At 47.7% G+C, this 20,762-nt stretch overlaps 5 non-coding genes across 5 annotated transcripts; all 5 read right to left on the minus strand.

Annotated features, from left to right (window-relative positions):
- Positions 1 to 6,576: 6,576 nt before the first annotated feature.
- On the minus strand, positions 6,577 to 6,649 carry Trnar-ccu (transfer RNA arginine (anticodon CCU)). The gene has a single exon. It is a non-coding gene; the product is annotated as a tRNA-Arg (tRNA).
- A 501-nt stretch (positions 6,650 to 7,150) lies between these two features.
- On the minus strand, positions 7,151 to 7,223 carry Trnar-ccu (transfer RNA arginine (anticodon CCU)). The gene has a single exon. It is a non-coding gene; the product is annotated as a tRNA-Arg (tRNA).
- Positions 7,224 to 7,724: 501 nt separating this feature from the next.
- Positions 7,725 to 7,797, minus strand: Trnar-ccu (transfer RNA arginine (anticodon CCU)). Its single transcript has one exon. It is a non-coding gene; the product is annotated as a tRNA-Arg (tRNA).
- A 497-nt stretch (positions 7,798 to 8,294) lies between these two features.
- Positions 8,295 to 8,367, minus strand: Trnar-ccu (transfer RNA arginine (anticodon CCU)). Its single transcript has one exon. It is a non-coding gene; the product is annotated as a tRNA-Arg (tRNA).
- A 6,345-nt stretch (positions 8,368 to 14,712) lies between these two features.
- On the minus strand, positions 14,713 to 14,785 carry Trnar-ccu (transfer RNA arginine (anticodon CCU)). The gene has a single exon. It is a non-coding gene; the product is annotated as a tRNA-Arg (tRNA).
- Positions 14,786 to 20,762: the final 5,977 nt, after the last annotated feature.

The raw sequence follows: 20,762 nt of genomic DNA on the forward strand, positions 1-20,762 counted from the left end.
GGCTGACTGGCGTTAAGCTGGCGGTGTGCTCGCTCAAATCAACATTGCCAAGTGTACCCTTCCTGATGCGCTACTCTACGTCTGATGAGAGTCAGGACGTCGCATGAGCCTTTCCTGTGTGCCTGTACATACTCAGACGTATCGAAGTCCAGCCACCTACTTTCTGCTGGCAATTCTTATACCTGCCGTCTTAGGCTATTCCCTTTCTGAACTGTAAGTCCTGCACACAAGACAGGTGACTATTCATATGGGTCATACCGTTTACCAACAAGTAATTTTAAAATAGCGTTTCCTTTCACAGCGCCATCAAGCTTTGAAACACTTCCGCAGCTAACAGGTCGATTGATAATGGCCATCGTTTCGTTTCAGGTTGTCAGTAAGTGCGTATTTTCATATCGTCGTCATACCTGTGATACCTGTAAGCACTCACAAACACCAACTTTCTCAACTATTACACCTGTATGTGGTGAGACTGATTTTGCCCCAGTGAGTAAAACGTGTACCTCTGGTGGGACTCGAACCCACAATCCCCGGTTTAGGAGACCGATGCCTTATCCATTTTTTTTTTTTTTTTTTTACGACCGGAGCAGTCGCGCGGTTCCGGACTTTTTTTTTTTTTTACGACCGAGACTCGAACTCGGGACCTTTTTTTTTTTTTTTTTTTTTTTTTTTAATATCATACATCTATACAAATACATAAATAAGATTTACATACAACTTAAATGAAAGTGAAAAAAAAAAAAATCCGTATTCCAAGCGGATGGTTTTATCTTTTTTTTTGGGAGCAGGAAGGCAGGGTAAACAAACAATCTGTATTCGTACAATTGTACTATCTTAGGGATAAGAAAAGGATCGAGACAGCAAAAACAAAGCAAAAACAATTTGGAAACCAGAAAATCAACGTAAAGGCCGCCCTTTTTATGTTGGTGTAACATGAAGAAAGTAAATGACAATCCTAGTCACGGGCGGGAGTGAAAAGGAAGTTATCATCTGCATCACAATCCCTGCAGCACGCGGTGTCGCATCATAAATCTGGCAGACAGCCATATAATCTTGACCATTTCTGCCTTTGTGGGCGGCATATATTCAAGTATGTCTCCTGCGTCGACCATGTAGGGGCGCGTTAACTTCTCAGTGTGCTGTATGCCAATATAACTGAGCCGCGCAGTATTGTTTCTAGTCGTTCTGCTGCAGGAGTCTTCTCAGTTCTGGGACACCCCAGCTGTCGGGCGGATTGTGAAAAACACTTCCTAAAAAATTGGAAAAGTAAGTCCTGTATTTCGTATGACTCCGTATGAGCTCGTGTTGTTCTTGTAAATACATCCAATAATCCATCACGGACTTAATATCGTACGAATACAAATATTTCGTCGCATGTCCAGCGATCCAATTGACCGCATACGTCTTTTGTTTGGGAAAAAAGGTCTTGTCCGGTAGAAAAAGTACATCCGATGTGATTTCTGTGTAGTTAGTGCGCCGAAGGAAGGCCAATATTCGACGCGTCAGCATCCAGACGTCCCTCGCTGCGCCACACACTAAACCATGTTCTTCCGTTGCTAACAGGCCACAGTTTGTGCAAAGAGGAGAATCGACCATATGAATTGTATGTAATCTACTCCTGGTCACAAGTTTACGGTTTATAAGAATGTACCACATCGATCTCGCTGCTGTTGACAGTAATGGAGTATGCACTGCGCACCAAATGTGGTTCCACGTTCTCGACGGGTATTTGAATTCCATTACGTTGCGGGCATGGTGATCCATCAAGCACCTGTAGATCTCCCGAGTCGTGGGTAGTCTCGTCGAAGGTACTTTCAGACGAACATAACTGTAATCAACCAGAAATGAGGCAATGTGTGCAAGAGCAGGCGAAATATTGCCCACCGCAATAGGGGGTTCGTACGAAGGCGGAACAAGTACTTCTATCAGAGCTGACGTAATGGTATGCTTTCGTTGTTGCCAATTTCGTATCATCGCGCGCATGTAAAGCGCCAGAGCTTTGTTTCGCACGTTTGTGAGGTTGAGGCCACCGTTCCGGAAGTGCAGCGTTAACGTGTCATATGTGATCTTAAACAACATCCCAGTACTAACATAGTAACCAAAGGCAGCCATGAGGCGGTCTGCAATACCCTTCGGTATTGGTAGGATCTGCGCTAAATGGGGCAGACGTGACGCTATGTGAACGTTAGTGTATGCCACACGCTGGATCATGTCAAAGGCTCTCAGTGAGTTGTTCCGTATCGCCAGACGAACATTTTGCAGAAGCCGCCGAGAACTCGCCGCCGCTGACCGCCGTAGTGAGCGGGTAAATGTGATCCCCAGACATCTCAGCGATTCCACCGTCTGAAACGGTCCCGGTATGTCTTCCAGACCCCGTCCAATGTGCATAATTTTGGATTTCGTCATGTTAATAACACTGCCTGCTGCCGTCCCGTAAGAGTCTAGATATTCAACAGCCTGATGCACTTCATGACCTGATCTGACAAGAAGGATCAGGTCGTCCGCATATGCGCGACAAACGAAAGAGTTCTCATTAAGCGCTATCCCAGTAAGTGAGCGCCTCATAACACACATCAGCGGCTCAAGCGCTATCGCAAACAGCATCATGGAGAGTGGGCACCCTTGTCGGACGGAGCTGTTAATAGGAACCGAGCCCGCTTCCCGACCGTTTACAATCACCTTCGATATAGCCCCTCGTATTAGCCTCATAATGATGGAGATGAAAACAGGTGGAATCTCCATTCGGCTCATGACTGACGCCAAGAAGTCATGGTTTATCCTGTCGAACGCACGGTCGAAGTCCACAGATATCATCGCTGCTCGCATTTTACAAGTTTCCGCAAGGGCGATAACGTCACGGTATTCACTTAACGCCGAGGAGATGTTGCTTCGCACCCCTAGGCAAGCCTGATCAGGGGATATTGTCCTGGATATCGCCAGCTTGAGACGAGACGCTATTAGCCGTGCAAAAATTTTATAATCGGTGTTTAGCATAGTGAGAGGCCGATATTGAGTAACACTACGACTCCTCTCCATCTTCGGGATGGGAAGAAGAAAGCCCGTCACAAAATCCGACGGTAGGCGCATGTTGGGACTCATCGCCTCATTGTACATCGACACCAACTGTGGCATCATCATGTCCACGAATTCTCGATAAAATTCTAGCGTAATCCCATCTGGCCCCGGTGATTTATGGGCCGCTCCTTTTGTGAGTGCCACCTTTATATCGTCTTCTGTGAGTGGCTCCATAAGCGCTGCCTTATCCGTCTCTGTCAGTGTCGTTTGCAGATGTTGCAGTATCTCTTCCCCTACCTGACGGTCCGTCGGTGTACCGGCATAGAGATGGCGGAAATGCTCTAAAAATTCATTTGCAATGTCCTGTTGTGTTGTCAGTTGACGGCCATCGAAACCGTGGAGCACTGTTACCAATGCCCGGCGGTAACGCTTATGTTCCCGCGACACATGGTGCATCGAGGTACGTTCCGCAGTGATGGTGTCAAGACATCTTGCCCGTATTGGGATGCCACCCAGTCGTCGTCGCGTGATCGATAGGATTTGTGCCTTCACACGATGAACTTCCGCATGATGTTCTGCAGACGGCACCTGGAAGGACAGCTCACGAAGCATGGTGTAATAATAATCAAGAGTGTCTCTCTGCCATCTCGCCTTATCCCGACCATACTGTATTAGAGCTCTTCTTATTGCCGGCTTAGTGCACTCGAGCCACCATTGAAGCACGGAGGTATACGTTGGTAGACGGCGTTGACATGTGGTCCATACCTCCTCGACTCTCTGACGACATTCGGGGTCCGCCAAAAGGGACGAATTGAGCTTCCATGTCCCGCGGCTTCTCCACACACTTTGCCTAGGGAGTGACATGGTACAAATGTAAGCCAGATGATCAGTAAATGCCGCAGGCCATCGTTCCGCGTCGACCACCTTATCCTGTAGGCCAACCGAAACATATATTCGATCGAGTCTGCTCGCCGAGTGACTGGTAAAAAAAGTATATCCCTCACGGTTCCTATGAATCATGTCCCAGGTGTCGCTTAACTCCAGATCCCGGCATAGCACATGCAATTCACGACAAGTATTGTAATGTGGTGTCTGGTCTTTTTGGGCTAAAACACAATTGAAGTCACCACCTATAATGAAATGATCGAATCTGCCGGTAAATAAGGGCACAATCTCTTCCGAATAATATCTCGCACGTGCCCGTCTGTTGTCTGTGCCGGAAGGGGCATAAACATTGAGAATGCGAATTCCATTAACAGTTATCGCCAGTCCTCGTGCCGAAGGTAGATAAGCCAGGTCTCGGACCGGAATTCCGTCCCGGACCAATATCGCCGTTCCACTGTCGTTGTTCGAGTGCGGCGAGGTGTAGGAGATGTATCCATGTACGTCCTGGAACTCAGGAATGTAAATTTCCTGCACCATCAGTATATCCACATCCGACGCGTATATCATGTCCCTAAACAACTGCTGTTTCACGGGCGATCTAATGGTATTTACATTCACTGTCCCTATTCTGTATGCCTGGGGTCGAGGAGCTGTCATCTCCACATGATGTTAAAATGACAAAGTTTCACCGTGTCGATAGTCCCGTTGCACATCCGCCGAGGGTCGCCCGAGGAACGTGTCCCTGCGGCATTAGGTTTCTTGAGATGCGGACGGATGCAAGGCCCCATCAATAGAATGGTCCGCATCAGTGATGTCGTCGTCCTGCTCATACCAGCTGATACTATTGGTGTGCTCCAAATTTTCCTGTACGGCATTGTTGTGTGACATCTGTTGTTCTTTCCCAGCTGTAGACTCCACCGCCGAAGGGGTAGCAGGCCCCTGAGCGGATGCGTCGTCTGAACGATATGACATCATTTCACTGTCCGAATTCATATGATCTGCGACATCCGAAGCTTGTGGTTCCATGTCAGACAGGTCCATAGTGTTAGACTCGTCTGGGCTCCCCAGAAGAGAAGGGAGCGTCTCCGCAGAGTTTAGTCGGCGCTTCTTGCGGCGCTTTGGCGAGCGTTGTTTGCGGGCCCTAACCTCGGCCTCTGGTGTTGGCGCATCTTGCATCTCCTGCGTTCCCGCCGCCGCCACAATCCCCTGGGGCCGTTCCACTTCAGCTTCCATGGCTATTGTGATGCTCTCATCCTCTTTCTGCGCCACCTGTAGTGTCTCAGACTGGAGGTTGGTGGGAGCCATTCCTTCTTCAGTGGCGTCCGAAGGCGCCTCAATCAACTGTGGCGTCGGTTTGATGGTGCGCTCCGACCTCGGCGTCACCTCCCCGCGAAGTGCCGTCACGTAAGTCATCGGCAGTGACGTTGGTGTGGTCGGATTCTGGAAGTCTCCGCTGGGGAGTTGCACGAGTCTCCTCTGCATAGACGCTGATCGAAGATGTCCTTCACCAACACACCCGGAGCATGTCCTGGGCTGTCCATCATAGATGACAATAGCTCTACAGCCGCCGATGTTTATGTACGATGGCACGTGTTTTGTAAGGGCAATTCGCACCTGTCGGACACCATTGAGCACTGGATACGTGCTAAAACTTGCCCAGCGTTCGGCCGTATGACTAATAACTCTGCCATATGGCTGGAGTGATTCAGTGACCAATGATTCGGGTACCTCGAAAGGCAGCTCGAAGATTCGAATCGTACGCACGCCCAGGCCCGAATGAGCGACTAAAACTTCGCCAATATGACCATCGGAGTATCGGAACTGGAATCCTCGTTTGGCGGCTTCAATGATCCTATCACATGCTGCGTCGTCAATCATCTTCACGTAAAGAGTGCTGCTCACGATTGATAAATGAATTCCAATAATCTCCGTGTAATTAAGATGCACTTCGTCCCTCAAGAAACGTTCGATTTCGAAATCCTTCGGTCTTGCATACTCGTTACAGAACGTGAACTGTATCGTGGTTTTTCGGAAATTGTGTGCCATTGCGTTCGATTTAAACAGTAACACACGCGAGTGACTACGGTGTAAACACCGCTTTTTCCGCGACCGTTCGCAGCCGAGACGTAAACAAGTCCGAGCTGCTCCGCGGCGAAAGGCGGACTTAGGCCACAGAGGCTGACTGGCGTTAAGCTGGCGGTGTGCTCGCTCAAATCAACATTGCCAAGTGTACCCTTCCTGATGCGCTACTCTACGTCTGATGAGAGTCAGGACGTCGCATGAGCCTTTCCTGTGTGCCTGTACATACTCAGACGTATCGAAGTCCAGCCACCTACTTTCTGCTGGCAATTCTTATACCTGCCGTCTTAGGCTATTCCCTTTCTGAACTGTAAGTCCTGCACACAAGACAGGTGACTATTCATATGGGTCATACCGTTTACCAACAAGTAATTTTAAAATAGCGTTTCCTTTCACAGCGCCATCAAGCTTTGAAACACTTCCGCAGCTAACAGGTCGATTGATAATGGCCATCGTTTCGTTTCAGGTTGTCAGTAAGTGCGTATTTTCATATCGTCGTCATACCTGTGATACCTGTAAGCACTCACAAACACCAACTTTCTCAACTATTACACCTGTATGTGGTGAGACTGATTTTGCCCCAGTGAGTAAAACGTGTACCTCTGGTGGGACTCGAACCCACAATCCCCGGTTTAGGAGACCGATGCCTTATCCATTAGGCCACAGAGGCTGACTGGCGTTAAGCTGGCGGTGTGCTCGCTCAAATCAACATTGCCAAGTGTACCCTTCCTGATGCGCTACTCTACGTCTGCAGAGAGTCAGGACGTCGCATGAGCCTTTCCTGTGTGCCTGTACATACTCAGACGTATCGAAGTCCAGCCACCTACTTTCTGCTGGCAATTCTTATACCTGCCGTCTTAGGCTATTCCCTTTCTGAACTGTAAGTCCTGCACACAAGACAGGTAAGTGACTATTCATATGGGTCATACCGTTTACCAACAAGTAATTTTAAAATAGCTTTTCGTTTCACAGCGCCATCACGCTTTGAAACACTTTCGCAGCTAACAGGTCGATTGATAATGGCCATCGTTTCGTTTCAGGTTGTCAGTAAGTGCGTATTTTCATATCGTCGTCATACCTGTGATACCTGTAAGCACTCACAAACACCAACTTTCTCAACTATTACACCTGTATGTGGTGAGACTGATTTTGCCCCAGTGAGTAAAACGTGTACCTCTGGTGGGACTCGAACCCACAATCCCCGGTTTAGGAGACCGATGCCTTATCCATTAGGCCACAGAGGCTGACTGGCGTTAAGCTGGCGGTGTGCTCGCTCAAATCAACATTGCCAAGTGTACCCTTCCTGATGCGCTACTCTATGTCTGCAGAGAGTCAGGACGTCGCATGAGCCTTTCCTGTGTGCCTGTACATACTCAGACGTATCGAAGTCCAGCCACCTACTTTCTGCTGGCAATTCTTATACCTGCCGTCTTAGGCTATTCCCTTTCTGAACTGTAAGTCCTGCACACAAGACAGGTAAGTGACTATTCATATGGGTCATACCGTTTACCAACAAGTAATTTTAAAATAGCTTTTCGTTTCACAGCGCCATCACGCTTTGAAACACTTTCGCAGCTAACAGGTCGATTGATAATGGCCATCGTTTCGTTTCAGGTTGTCAGTAAGTGCGTATTTTCATATCGTCGTCATACCTGTGATACCTGTAAGCACTCACAAACACCAACTTTCTCAACTATTACACCTGTATGTGGTGAGACTGATTTTGCCCCAGTGAGTAAAACGTGTACCTCTGGTTGGACTCGAACCCACAATCCCCGGTTTAGGAGACCGATGCCTTATCCATTAGGCCACAGAGGCTGACTGGCGTTAAGCTGGAGGTGTGCTCGCTCAAATCAACATTGCCAAGTGTACCCTTCCTGATGCGCTACTCTACGTCTGCAGAGAGTCAGGACGTCGCATGAGCCTTTCCTGTGTGCCTGTACATACTCAGACGTATCGAAGTCCAGCCACCTACTTTCTGCTGGCAATTCTTATACCTGCCGTCTTAGGCTATTCCCTTTCTGAACTGTAAGTCCTGCACACAAGACAGGTGACTATTCATATGGGTCATACCGTTTACCAACAAGTAATTTTAAAATAGCTTTTCGTTTCACAGCGCCATCACGCTTTGAAACACTTTCGCAGCTAACAGGTCGATTGATAATGGCCATCGTTTCGTTTCAGGTTGTCAGTAAGTGCGTATTTTCATATCGTCGTCATACCTGTGATACCTGTAAGCACTCACAAACACCAACTTTCTCAACTATTACACCTGTATGTGGTGAGACTGATTTTGCCCCAGTGAGTAAAACGTGTGCCTCTGGTGGGACTCGAACCCACAATCCCCGGTTTAGGAGACCGATGCCTTATTCATTAGGCCACAGAGGCTGACTGGCGTTAAGCTGGCGGTGTGCTCGCTCAAATCTACATTGCCAAGTGTACCCTTCCTGATGCGCTACTCTATGTCTGCAGAGAGTCAGGACGTCGCATGAGCCTTTCCTGTGTGCCTGTACATACTCAGACGTATCGAAGTCCAGCCACCTACTTTCTGCTGGCAATTCTTATACCTGCCGTCTTAGGCTATTCCCTTTCTGAACTGTAAGTCCTGCACACAAGACAGGTAAGTGACTATTCATATGGGTGATACCGTTTACCAACAAGTAATTTTAAAATAGCTTTTCGTTTCACAGCGCCATCACGCTTTGAAACACTTTCGCAGCTAACAGGTCGATTGATAATGGCCATCGTTTCGTTTCAGGTTGTCAGTAAGTGCGTATTTTCATATCGTCGTCATACCTGTGATACCTGTAAGCACTCACTAACACCAACTTTCTCAACTATTACACCTGTATGTGGTGAGACTGATTTTGCCCCAGTGAGTAAAACGTGTACCTCTGGTGGGACTCGAACCCACAATCCCCGGTTTAGGAGACCGATGCCTTATCCATTTTTTTTTTTTTTTTTTTTTTTTTTTTTAGGGCCTCCCAACTCCCCTTATAGCCCTCCTTACTCTCACCAAAATATGCCTTCTTCGGCGAGCTTCATCGCTATATTTGCTGGACTGTCGAACTTCGTGAATCAGTGGTATAACTTAAAACAAAATCATCTTCTGCTCAGATGGTGTGGTGTCTTCTTCCACAGAAAAATGGAGAACTAAGAGAAATTTTATCGCGGAATTCGTGGACGGTCTTCTTTCCTCCGCTGGTTCAACTCTGCTGCTCGTAGTTCAACTAAACTCATATTCCGCTTAAAAGTAAAATAATTGTCCCTCCTGACTAACGTCAGTCACTCCGATGTAGCAGAGAGTTGTTACAAAACAGGTGTCAACGCAGCACAACAGCACAACATGAGAGTGTATGTCGATGTGTGCATCACACGAAAGAAACAGAAATCACAGGAAAGTAATAAAAGGAAATCGCGACAGTCCGGGAACAGAATTTAAGAGATTGGAAAAAAACACTCCTGCAACTATGAATGTTCCACACAAACAGGCTGTATCTTCTAAATACCCATGAAGTCTTGTGAACAAAGTAAAATTCCTCAAAATTAAAAGGACACTCCTCCCTTGGAGATAAAACCAGAACGACCCGTAGTGTGGGTGTGGCACAAGTCACCAACCATAACACAAATAAAAGAAGGAAAAAGAAATTAAAAATGGAACGCGTCAGCTCAGTAAATCTCAGTTCAAGGCGTTTGCCGCAGTTCCATTTCATAGCCGTAATCCAAGGCCGCCTTCAAAAAATTCGCAAACAATTCGCGAAATTGAACGCAATCCTTCAGTGTCATATACTGGGCCCACAAATAATCCAGGTAAATCACAGTATCAGTGACGGCCATATCGATAAGGGCATAAATCGTATGCCCTAAGATCCAGACAGTGGCGTTATTTTTCGTCCGCGGGAAAGCTTTGAAGTTAGGCACTATCACACGACGAACAGTCACAAGGTGAGGAGGCGTTCTGTTAATGTGGGCGACCATTCGTTGACACAGCCGCCATACTGTCGACACCGATGCACACTCAAAACGATGTTCCCGTGTGTCCACAGCACCACATCTACCACAGTTGGCAGAGGGAAGGAGATGAATGTCGGCAAGCCGCTGGTTCGTCGCTAAGGTGTTGTTGACGATCTTAAACCAGAGCGCACTCACGTCCGACGGCAACACCGGGTTGTTGATGTTTGCCCACACGTTCACCCATTCCACTGTGGGGTTCCGGAAGACCAGTTTATGACGCGGAGGTTGTCCAGTCAGGGCAACGTAGAGTCCGCGGGCGGTCCTGTGTCTGTCGGTAGCCGTTGACAGAGCGTAGCTCCTCGTTAAAAAGTACTCCCGTATGTAGGACATCTTATACGGGATGGCCGCGAGAGAGACGGGCGCCGCTTCAGAGTGTGGGCGGTAGAGCTCCAGGAGTGCCGCGGTGGTTCCTGCCGGGTTGTCGGACTGCAGGGTGGCTGTCCGGTGGACGAGCAGAGCGCCACATTTGCGTGGAACGTCGGTGAAACCGAGGCCGCCCAGCTGCCTGTCGATGACACAGGTCGAAGCCTTGACTTTAAAAATTTCATGCCGCCACAGGAGCCAGTAGACTGCCTGCGAAATCGCCCTCCCGATCGGCTTCGGAACACTAAGCAGTTGGGCGATGTACCACGCGTTCGATAAAATGAATGTGTTAATGACGGCCACACGTTGATGTAAGTTGAGTCGGCGACCTGAGTGGCTGCGACATAGGGTCTTCACAGTGCCAAGAATGCGCCTCCAGTTTAAAACTTGCATTTTTTGTGGGCACGCTACAATGTCGAGTCCTAAAATTTTGTGGGTGCGCACAACACGGAACCAGTCCCGTTCATCAGACAGTCCCCGACGACCCAGTGGCACCAATACAGTTTTCCGCGTATTCAGAACGGCGCCAGAGGCACGTTCGTACAATGTCAGAACATCGCGAACTCTGTCCAAGTCATGTGCCCGCCCCAGGAAAAGTCCCACGTCGTCAGCATAGGCAGCACATGTGAGAGAGACGTGACAGACCTGGACACCTTCAATGATTCGACCGACTGCGCGCAAAAACGGGTCGAGCGCAATGACAAATAGGAGCATTGATAAAGGACAGCCCTGTCTGACGGATCTTGTAATAGGAATGGGCGGCGACTGCCATCCATTGATGACAATTACGGACGTCGCCGACGTTAAAAGATTCCGGATAGCATCGAGAAAGTGGCCGCCGAACCCCAGTTTTGTCATGACGGACAGAAGATAATCGTGCCCGATACGGTCGAATGCATTGGCAAAGTCGATGGAGAGAATGCCAGCGGACAGGTCATTAATGGCTGCGTACGCGACCACGTCTCGGTATGAAGCCGCAGCGTGAAAAATGCTACGGCGTTGCACACCACACGACTGAAAGGGACTGATTATCTTGTCCATGACCACATTGAGTTTCGTTGCGAGGCATCGTGCCGCCAGTTTATAGTCTGCATTTAAAAGTGTGATAGGGCGTAATGCCTCAACACGGCATGCTGTCGGTGTCTTCGGAATTAATATAATACGCCCTGCAACGAACTTCGAAGGGACAGCAGCACCACGAACAATTTCATTTATCATGATCGTCAATGTCTCACCGAAAATATCCCAATAAGCCAGGTAAAATTCGATGGGAAGGCCATCTGGACCTGGAGACTTCCCTCGACGACACGAACGCAACACGTCTTTCACATCGTCCCGTGACAACATCTCATCCAGTGACTGACGGTCAGATTCGGAGATGACAGTATCCAATTCATCTAACAGAAAGGAACGTGCGACATCATCGGCAGCTGTCCGTCCGAACAATCTCTTAAAGTGGTCGGTGACGTGGGGAACGATCTCATGCTTCGCCGTGAAACGAGCACCAGTGTCCGTGATGAGGGTGGTAATGTCTTTCCTCCGCGCCAACCGTTTCTCGCGTGCCAAGTGGTAAAGCGTTGGCACTTCGTCAATGGTCTCACACTGCGGTCGGCTCCTGATCAGAACACCTTGTGCCTTGTGTAGGTGATGCTGGAGTATCTTGCTTTTAATTCTATTCAAACGTGCACGTAAGTTTTGATCTGGCGCCACGGGCGCATCAAGCGCATCTTGGAGGCACTGCTGATAAAAGGCAATGGTGCGCCTCTCCCAAAATGACGCCTCCCTTGCATACCGCATTGCAACACTGCGCAACTGCGGTTTGGCTAAGTCGACCCACCATTGTAAGACCGAGGCATAGCTTCCCTGTTTTTCAGAACAAAACTGCCACACGTTCTGAATCTCGCAACGTAAACCGGCGTCAGAGAGATGAAGGGTATTGAGTTTCCAAACACGGGAAGGTGGCGCCTGCCTATTTGCCAGTAATTGCACGTCACACACAACACCGCAGTGATCGCTAAAAGCGACGGGATGTACCGCAACCCTCTGAAGAAAGGTTTGAAGTGGCCGCGACACATAAATGCGATCAATTCTACTGGCACCGTTCGCATAAAAATGTGTGTATTGCGTCGTGACAGGATGAAAATGACGCCAAACATCGATCAAGTCATTTGTCACAATTAGTTGGGAAAGTTCCGGGCACATGGTAGCCGTGGGAAATTGATCGGCTGCGGCAGTAACACAGTTAAAATCGCCGCCAACTACGACATTGCGGGTCGACGCAAAAAACGGAACCACATCTTCATTAAAAAAAACAGAACGTGCACGTTTATGATCAGTGCCACTCGGCGCGTATATATTAATAAATGTGACATCCTGGATCGTACACGTAAGTAAGCGGCCATTCGGTAAAAATTGAACGTTAGTTGGTTGCAATACAGTTTTATAAAGAACAGCGGTGCCACAAGTACCTTCAACGTTAATGTTATAGATGACATCATAACCAGGGACGTTATTGAAGCGCTTAACAGTAACTTCTTGGAGCAATGCAACGTCATAGCCTCCCAAAGTTAAAAAGTCTATAAAACTTGCTATTTTATGCGCAGCTATGATGCGATTAACATTGAGTGATAAAACTGAGAAGATCTTTAGATGTTGACGAGCGGCGGCCATTTAAAACACAGACACTCAAGTATTAGCAAGAAAAATGAGAAACGGAAGACGCAGATGCAGCGTCTTAAGCACACCAATAAAACTGTCAAGAAGCACTGCAACCCATTACGTAACTCGTGGACAAAACTGTGCAGAAAATTACTGTCAGCGTGCAGGAACAGCGTAACATAACGTCGCAGGTAAACGGGGCACGAATTACAGCAGGTCCGCCGAAAGCCGCTAATGGGATCCAGGGTCGTCCTCCTCCTGCTTCCACCAGGGCGTCTCCGTTGGTCGGTCGGTCGGTTGGGCGCGACCACCAGCGGTGTCTGTGTACGTGGCCTCGTCCGCCTGTGTTGTTGCTGTACCGGCGGCCGACGTCGCCGAATGCCTGCGCGTGCGCTGCGGCAGCTGCTCGCTAGTTTGCTCGCTTTTGCGCTTCGCAGCATGCGCACCCTGTTCGCGTGCCGTATTTAAGAACACCTTGAGATGTGCAGTTTGTTCCCTTATACGCTCCTGGCGCGCAGAGCTGTCAGAGGCAGGGGGGCACGATGTCTGAACTTCACTCTCACTGCCACTCTCTGATACAGGGGTGCACGGCAAATCATCTGACTGCTGACTCCTAGTACCCTTATTTTTATTTTTCTTTGTACGCCCTTTCCTCGGTGCCAGGGGAACCTCTTCAGGCGGCGGAGGCGGTGGTAAGGAGGTGTCCATCTCTTCCGAAATAGCAACTGGTGTATGATCCGAAACATCTGGGACCTCCTTAGCAACTGCATCCGATTCTACCACAGCCGAGGACAAAATGGGAGCGTCCTCCATTCGATCCTGTGGTGCGTCTGCAGTAACATTCACCTCACTTGGTACATCCTCAGCACGAATAGGGTCGGCAGGGCGGGGTTGTGATACAGTGCCCGCTACTATTTCACTCAGTAGTGGCACAAAGTGGCCACCAGTAGCCGCAGCGTCACTACGCGGGAGCTGCACGGGTCGTCTACGGGGACAATCAACACGTAAATGCTCAGTGGAATGACAAATTGAGCATGTGGGTGGTTGGCCGATATAAGTCACTTGAGCCCTACAGCCCGCAATCATTACGTAGGATGGAATGTGTTTCTTCAAGTCAATGCGGACACTACGTACTCCACTATTAACCTGGTACCGGTATGCACTAGACCACTTTTCGTTAACTACCGACAACACAACGCCGTACTGAGTGAGAGCACGTGCAATCAAATCATTGCCGCGTTCAGGGGGCACATTAAATACTCGGACCGTTCTAACACCATAACCCGAGGGCACAATCTGCACATCACTGACTGTGCCGTCGACATGCCTAAATTTACGCACTCCGCCAAATTTTTCAACAAATTTTTCACAGATGTCGCCGGAAAAGAACTTCAAAAATAGCGAATATTGCGCGAAATCCAACTGAAAAGTGTCCACTAGATCTTCCGGGATTTTCAAATCTTCGAATATAAATTCGTGGATTTCGAAAGCGGTAGGCCGCAAAGCATTTCGATCGAACACAAACTGCGCAGTGTTTGCCCTAGTAACTGTCGACATGGTACTCACGTTGAAGAAACTTGAACACGTGGACCTCGAAACACTCGCTGAGCGCCGCCCCGCGATGTAAACAAAGCCGCAACCGCTCCGCTGCTCCGCGCGATGTGCGCGGATACGCTGTCCGAATGCGTCTCATACGTGTACCTCTGGTGGGACTCGAACCCACAATCCCCGGTTTAGGAGACCGATGCCTTATCCATTAGGCCACAGAGGCTGACTGGCGTTAAGCTGGCGGTGTGTTCGCTCAAATCAACACTTGCCAAGTGTACCCTTCCTTATGCACTACTCTACGTCTGCAGAGAGTCAGGACGTCGCATGAGCCTTTCCTGTGTGCCTGTACATACTCAGACGTATCGAAGTCCAGCCACCTACTTTCCGCTGGCAATTCTTATACCTGCCGGCTTAGGCTATTCCCTTTCTGAACTGTAAGTCCTGCACACAAGACAGGTAAGTGACTATTCATATGGGTCATACCGTTTACCAACAAGTAATTTTAAAATAGCGTTTCCTTTCACAGCGCCATCACGCTTTGAAACACTTCCGCGGCTAACAGGTCGATTGATAATGGCCATCGTTTCGTTTCAGGTTGTCAGTAAGTGCGTATTTTCATATCGTCGTCATACCTGTGATACCTGTAAGCACTCACAAACACCAACTTTCTCAACTATTACACCTGTATGTGGTGAGAGTGATTTTGCCCCAGTGAGTAAAACGTGTACCTCTGGTGGGACTCGAACCCACAATCCCCGGTTTAGGAGACCGATGCCTTATCCATTTTTTTTTTCAACCAACTTTTTTTTTTTTTTTTTTACTGGTGCCTGAAACCAGCGCCTTAGACCGCTTTTTTTTATTTTTCTTTTTTTTTTCTTTTTTTTGGTGCCTTAAACCAGCGCCCTTAGACCGCCTTTTTTTTTCCTTTTATTTATTTATTTTTTTTTCCCAGGACGCCTCTTCTGCATCAAGAAAGGAAAACGTGTTGTCACTGCAGTGGAAAGTTCAAGGTGCTTTGCTTCGGCAGCAAGGGAAACGTTTCATTCCTTGTTGATGACTCTTTGCTGCAAAACTTTTATTTTCATCGCATTTTTTTGTTTTTTTTATTTTTTTGTTTTTTATTTTATTTTTATTTTTTAAATTTTATATTTTCTTATCTTTTTTAACTTTTTAATATACAACAAGTTTTGTTGTTAAATTGTTTGTTTCCACTATTCTTTGCGTGAGACATCTCGGCTCGTTGACGGCACTCATCGCTCGTCTTCTCGAGGGTTGCCTATTATGGTATACCCCAAGCATATAGCTTGGTCTCATTTCTTTCTCCTCGTTTGTTTGTGATCTCCTATGTCGGCAGTTGTCTTCTCTTAGCACTGAGAGCCCAATTGCCGGGCGCCATATACTGGTTGTAATGTGGGGAAAAAAAAAAAAAAAAAATCGCTGCCATCATCGTTATCAACAGTCGGAGGCAGTGCATACATCTACTTCGTCGTCCCTTCTTCGTTTTTGTTCATCGTCTGTCGTTCATAGTGTCGTTATCCTCAATGCTGGTATATAGTTCGCGAACTTTTGTCTGTATTTGTCATCCTTCATCAGCAGTTGCGCTTGTGTGGCTAGATATACTCTGTAGCCCTGGTAAGATGGCGCATCTTCGGCTTTAATTAGGTAATGCAGAGTATGTCCTGTCAGCCATGTCCATATATTTTTCTTCGTGATGGGGTAGTAAGTGCCATCAGGTTGCAACACCGATATGATGGAGATTGTCTGTCTAGCTGTCCTGCAGATAGAGGCAAGGTTCATTCTGCACCATTCCCAGACCAATTTATTTTCTCCGCAGACACATCTGTGTAGCAAGTTGTCTATGAGGGCACACTCTCCACATCTGTCAGTTGCCGACAATCGTATTCTGTGTAATTTTTCTTTCGTAGGTATGGTCTCATTAACGACTTGATACCACGTTGATCTGATATTAGTGCCGAGCACTTTGTTGTGGATGTTCTTCCAGATTTGAGCCCAATCCCGTAGGGGATATTTCGTTTCCATGCGGTTTACTCTTCCAGTAGTATTCATTATCCGGTATAGTTGGGCGGTTGTAAGGTCCTGTATTGGTGCGCTCATCTTCGCTCGGAGGTAACTAACTTCGAGCAGAAACATCCTGATGTGGTTGGCTTTGTAGTGGGTTTCCCCCAGGTTTATCGGTATTGCTATATTAGTAGGTGTATACATCCGTAGGGCCATATGGAGCGCGCTGTCTGGGTAGTCTTGAAACAGCTGAATAGTTCTCCGTATAAGAAGAGCCTTACATTTAAGTTCAACATCTATTAGCCCTAGGCCCCCTTTCTCTGGTGGGAGAGTAATAACATTAATTCCCACTTTGAATATTTCGCCCCTCCAAATATACCAACCAATTGCCGTCATTATTTGCTTGGAAATGCTGTTGACCACAGGGATTGTCTGCCCTACATACCAGATTTTCGAAAGTATCTTTTTATTGATAAACTGCACTCTTTGTATGAGGTCCTGTTCTCTGCCTTTATTTTGCTGGAGACAACCTCTTGTCATAGCCAGAAGCTCTTGCCAGTTGTCCGTAGTAGTTTTCAGAGGGCAGCGACTCATTCGTATTCCCAACAGTTTGATACTCTCGTGTACTACATATGGACAGTTGTCATCGATTCTAAACCCACTACCGATCGGCATTAGTTTAGTCTTGCGATAGTTGAGCTTTGAGCATGAGGCTCTTTCATACTCCCGTACACTATTAATGACTTCTTGTAGGTCTCGCTCCGAACGTACGATGACACTTATGTCATCCGCGTATGCCACACAATTTACAGTCGTCGAATACAGGGTTAAGCCCTCAAGCGTACGGTTCAGCAAACGAACAAGTGGCTCAATGGCAATGACAAAAAGAGGCATTGACATGGGGCAGCCTTGTCGTACAGATCGCTCAATAGTTATTTGCCGGGAGAGTTGGCCATTGATGACGATCCTAGAGCAAGCAGAGGTGTACATATTTTTGACCATCGTAATAAAACCGTCACCAAAACCTAAATGGTTCATAATTTGAAAAAGGTAGCTGTGCGAGATCCTGTCAAAGGCTTTGCATTGATCTAGAGCTAAAATTGCAGCCTCCGGTTGGGTAATAGCACTAAAGGAGATGATCTCCCTATAATCTGCCAGACTTCTAAAGATCGTTCGACCAGGGACGGCTGCTGTCTGGCTGTCATGTATGATTTTATGTAAAACATGTTTAATTCTCGCTGCTAGAACGCGGGCCACAATTTTGTAATCGGAGTTGAGGAGGGAAATAGGACGAAATTTATTGACATCATCTGGTGGGTATTCTTTGGGGACGAGTACAATTAGACTATCACTAAATCCTGCTGGTAGTTGCCGACCTGCTTTAATTTCATTACATATGTTCAGAAAGCAATGTTCGAGTAAATACCAGAATTGTTTGTAGAATTCAATGGGAAGGCCATCTGCCCCGGGCGATTTATTACCCTGAGCCTTCCTCAAAGCCTCCCGAAGTTCTTCCTCAGTGACATCACACAGTAATAGTTGTCTGTCCGTCTCGTCGAGGGTCGCTGTAAGGTAGTTTTTCATGGTCGTAATTGCCTCGTCATTCGTGGGCTCTGACATGTACAGCCGTCGGTAATAGTCGGTTATATATTCCTTTATCTCATTCTGGGTTGTGGTGACACTGCCATCTTCTGTTTTTAATCTGTGAATCAATTTCTGTCTAGCGCGGCGTTTCTCTTTCGCAAGATGGAAGGAGGATGGGCTTTCGTCATTAACGCTGGTACCATCCCGAGAACGTATTTTAATTCCTTCCAGTTGTCTTCGTTTCAATAGTGTTAGCTTCGCCTTAATCCTTTTGATCTGTACAAAGTTCTCCTGTGTGACATGAGGAGCAGAATACAGCTCACGGAGACATCGAAAATAAAATTCGAAAAGCTCTTTCTGCTGCCGGCTCCTTTCACAGCTGTAACCTTTCAAGCAATTAATAAGCTTGGGCTTTGCGCAGCGGCACCACCACAGCGTAACCGACGGGAAAGTTTGTTGGCGGCGTGAGCAGAGATCCCATACTTCCTGCACCCGTTCTCTTAAACCTTGATCATTGAGTATTGAAACATTCAGCTTCCAACCTGCTCTGCCACGGTACGTTCCCTGCCGTACCATTCGGATTGTACAGTGATATGCCTCGTGGTCGGAGAAGTACAACGGCCACGTCTCCGTTGCAGAGATCTTGTCCCGCAGGCGTTTTCCTACATAAATTCTGTCTAGTCGGCTGGCAGTTTGAGCGGTAAAGTACGTAAAACACTGTCGGTCCCCGTTCAGGATTTCCCAGGTGTCTTCTAGGTCCATCAGTCGAACAGTTTCGGCAAGTGTTGCACAGCCGTTAAAGTTCGGCCATTGGTCTTTAGGCTTTAAAACACAATTAAAATCCCCGCCGACGATCACGTCCTCCTCATTCCTCCGTAAAAGATACAATAAGTCAGTAGCGTAAAAATGTGCTCTGGCAGCTCTATTTTGATTCCCCGAGGGAGCATAGATGTTTATCAATCGAACTCCATTAATAAGGCACGAGATTCCTCTGCCAGACTCTAGTCTTTCCACATTCGTGACAATAATACCCTCTTTGAATAACAGAGCTGTGCCTGAGGAGCTATGTGGGATGGTATTTGTTAGTACGTCATACCCAGGAAAGTCAGGTAGGAAATGGTGAGCCACCTCTTGCAGCATCGCGATGTCTGCATCACAGCTATACAAATAATCGCGGAGACTGTGTATCTTCTGCTCTGAAGTTATTTTGTTTATGTTTACAGTGACTATCTTGTAGTCCTGAAAAGGAGGCATGAAGTTCTCTATGTTAAAAGTCGCTGACCAGTCAGCAAAAACATGATGTCGGTGAGGAAATTAATACGTATCCGAATCATCATCTTTTCTCAGGTTCGTTGAAAGCTGTCGTGTCACAAGTAATTCTGCTCTCCCGGCTGGCATAGCCTCCTTTGGTGGTTCAGACGTAATCAGTCCTCGATCCACCGAAATGTCCTCGATATCATCAGCCCAGCTGCCTGCATTTGACATGTCCATCTTCTGATCTGAGCCCTTTCCCGTTGGACACTGTTCTTTTCGCCCCTCTCTCAGGAGCTGCTGAGAGACCCGATCCTCGTCTGCTGCAGCTTGATTTCCAACCCCAGAGTTCGGCGTGGTCACTTTTATCGCCTGGTCGTGGCCACTCGATTGCTTCGCATCTGTCCTGCCACAAGTTGCGTCCGTTAATTCGCGGGCAATTTGCGCACCTTTCTCGCGCAGCAGTGGAGCTGTTTTCTCAGCATCCTTGTGAGCGATCCGTCGCTTTTTGTGTTTTTTGGGAGAAATGTCAGCCCTTTCATCTGCCACAGTCACTGAGGAAGGGCTGCAGATTGGTAAACCGGTATTGTCGTCGCTTCCCATCGATTTAGAATCCGCTCCTTTGTCGGTGCGCGGATCATTCTCAACATCTTGGGTTTTCTCGCCAACCTGGGCGCTAACCAAACACGTAGCCTCCGGATCGGTCAGTTTCATCATCACGTCGGGGGTGGTGTCAGCGTTGCCCTCTGGGGTGGCAGTCTCCATTGGTGTCTGGTCAGCTTCGGTGGTGTTGACAGTTGGGTCCATGTGAGTGACCTCCGTCGCTGCCATGGTCGAACGGACTGCCGCCACATACGTCAGAGGCATTGATGACATCTTGTTACTAGGAACCCTTTCGCCTGGTGGCAACTGCGTCACTCGTCTCTGTACGCACTGTGCGCGAACATGATCAGTTGCACCACACCCAGAGCAAGTGCGAGGCTGTCCATCGTATATAACAATTGCCCTGTATCCACAGATCGTAAGATATGATGGAATGTGTTTCTCCAGTTCTATTTTCACCTGTCGAACACCGATCAAGACAGGAACTTTGAAGGACATCCACTTTTCCGCAATATTGCTGATAATCGTGCCATAATTTTTCAAAACTGCATTTATTTCGTCGGCAGGAACTTCAAAAGGTAGTTCGAAAATTCTATCTGTGCGGACACTAAATCCTGCACGAGATACATGAACTTCGCCAATATTACCATCGCTGTGAGTAAATTTAAGGCTATCACCGCATGACTGAACAATTTGATCGCATATTGCAGCAGTTTTAAACTTTATGTGCGCAGTACTGCTAA

Source organism: Schistocerca serialis, chromosome 1 (assembly GCF_023864345.2).
Source record: "Schistocerca serialis cubense isolate TAMUIC-IGC-003099 chromosome 1, iqSchSeri2.2, whole genome shotgun sequence".
Classification (NCBI taxonomy): Eukaryota; Metazoa; Arthropoda; class Insecta; order Orthoptera; family Acrididae; genus Schistocerca; species Schistocerca serialis.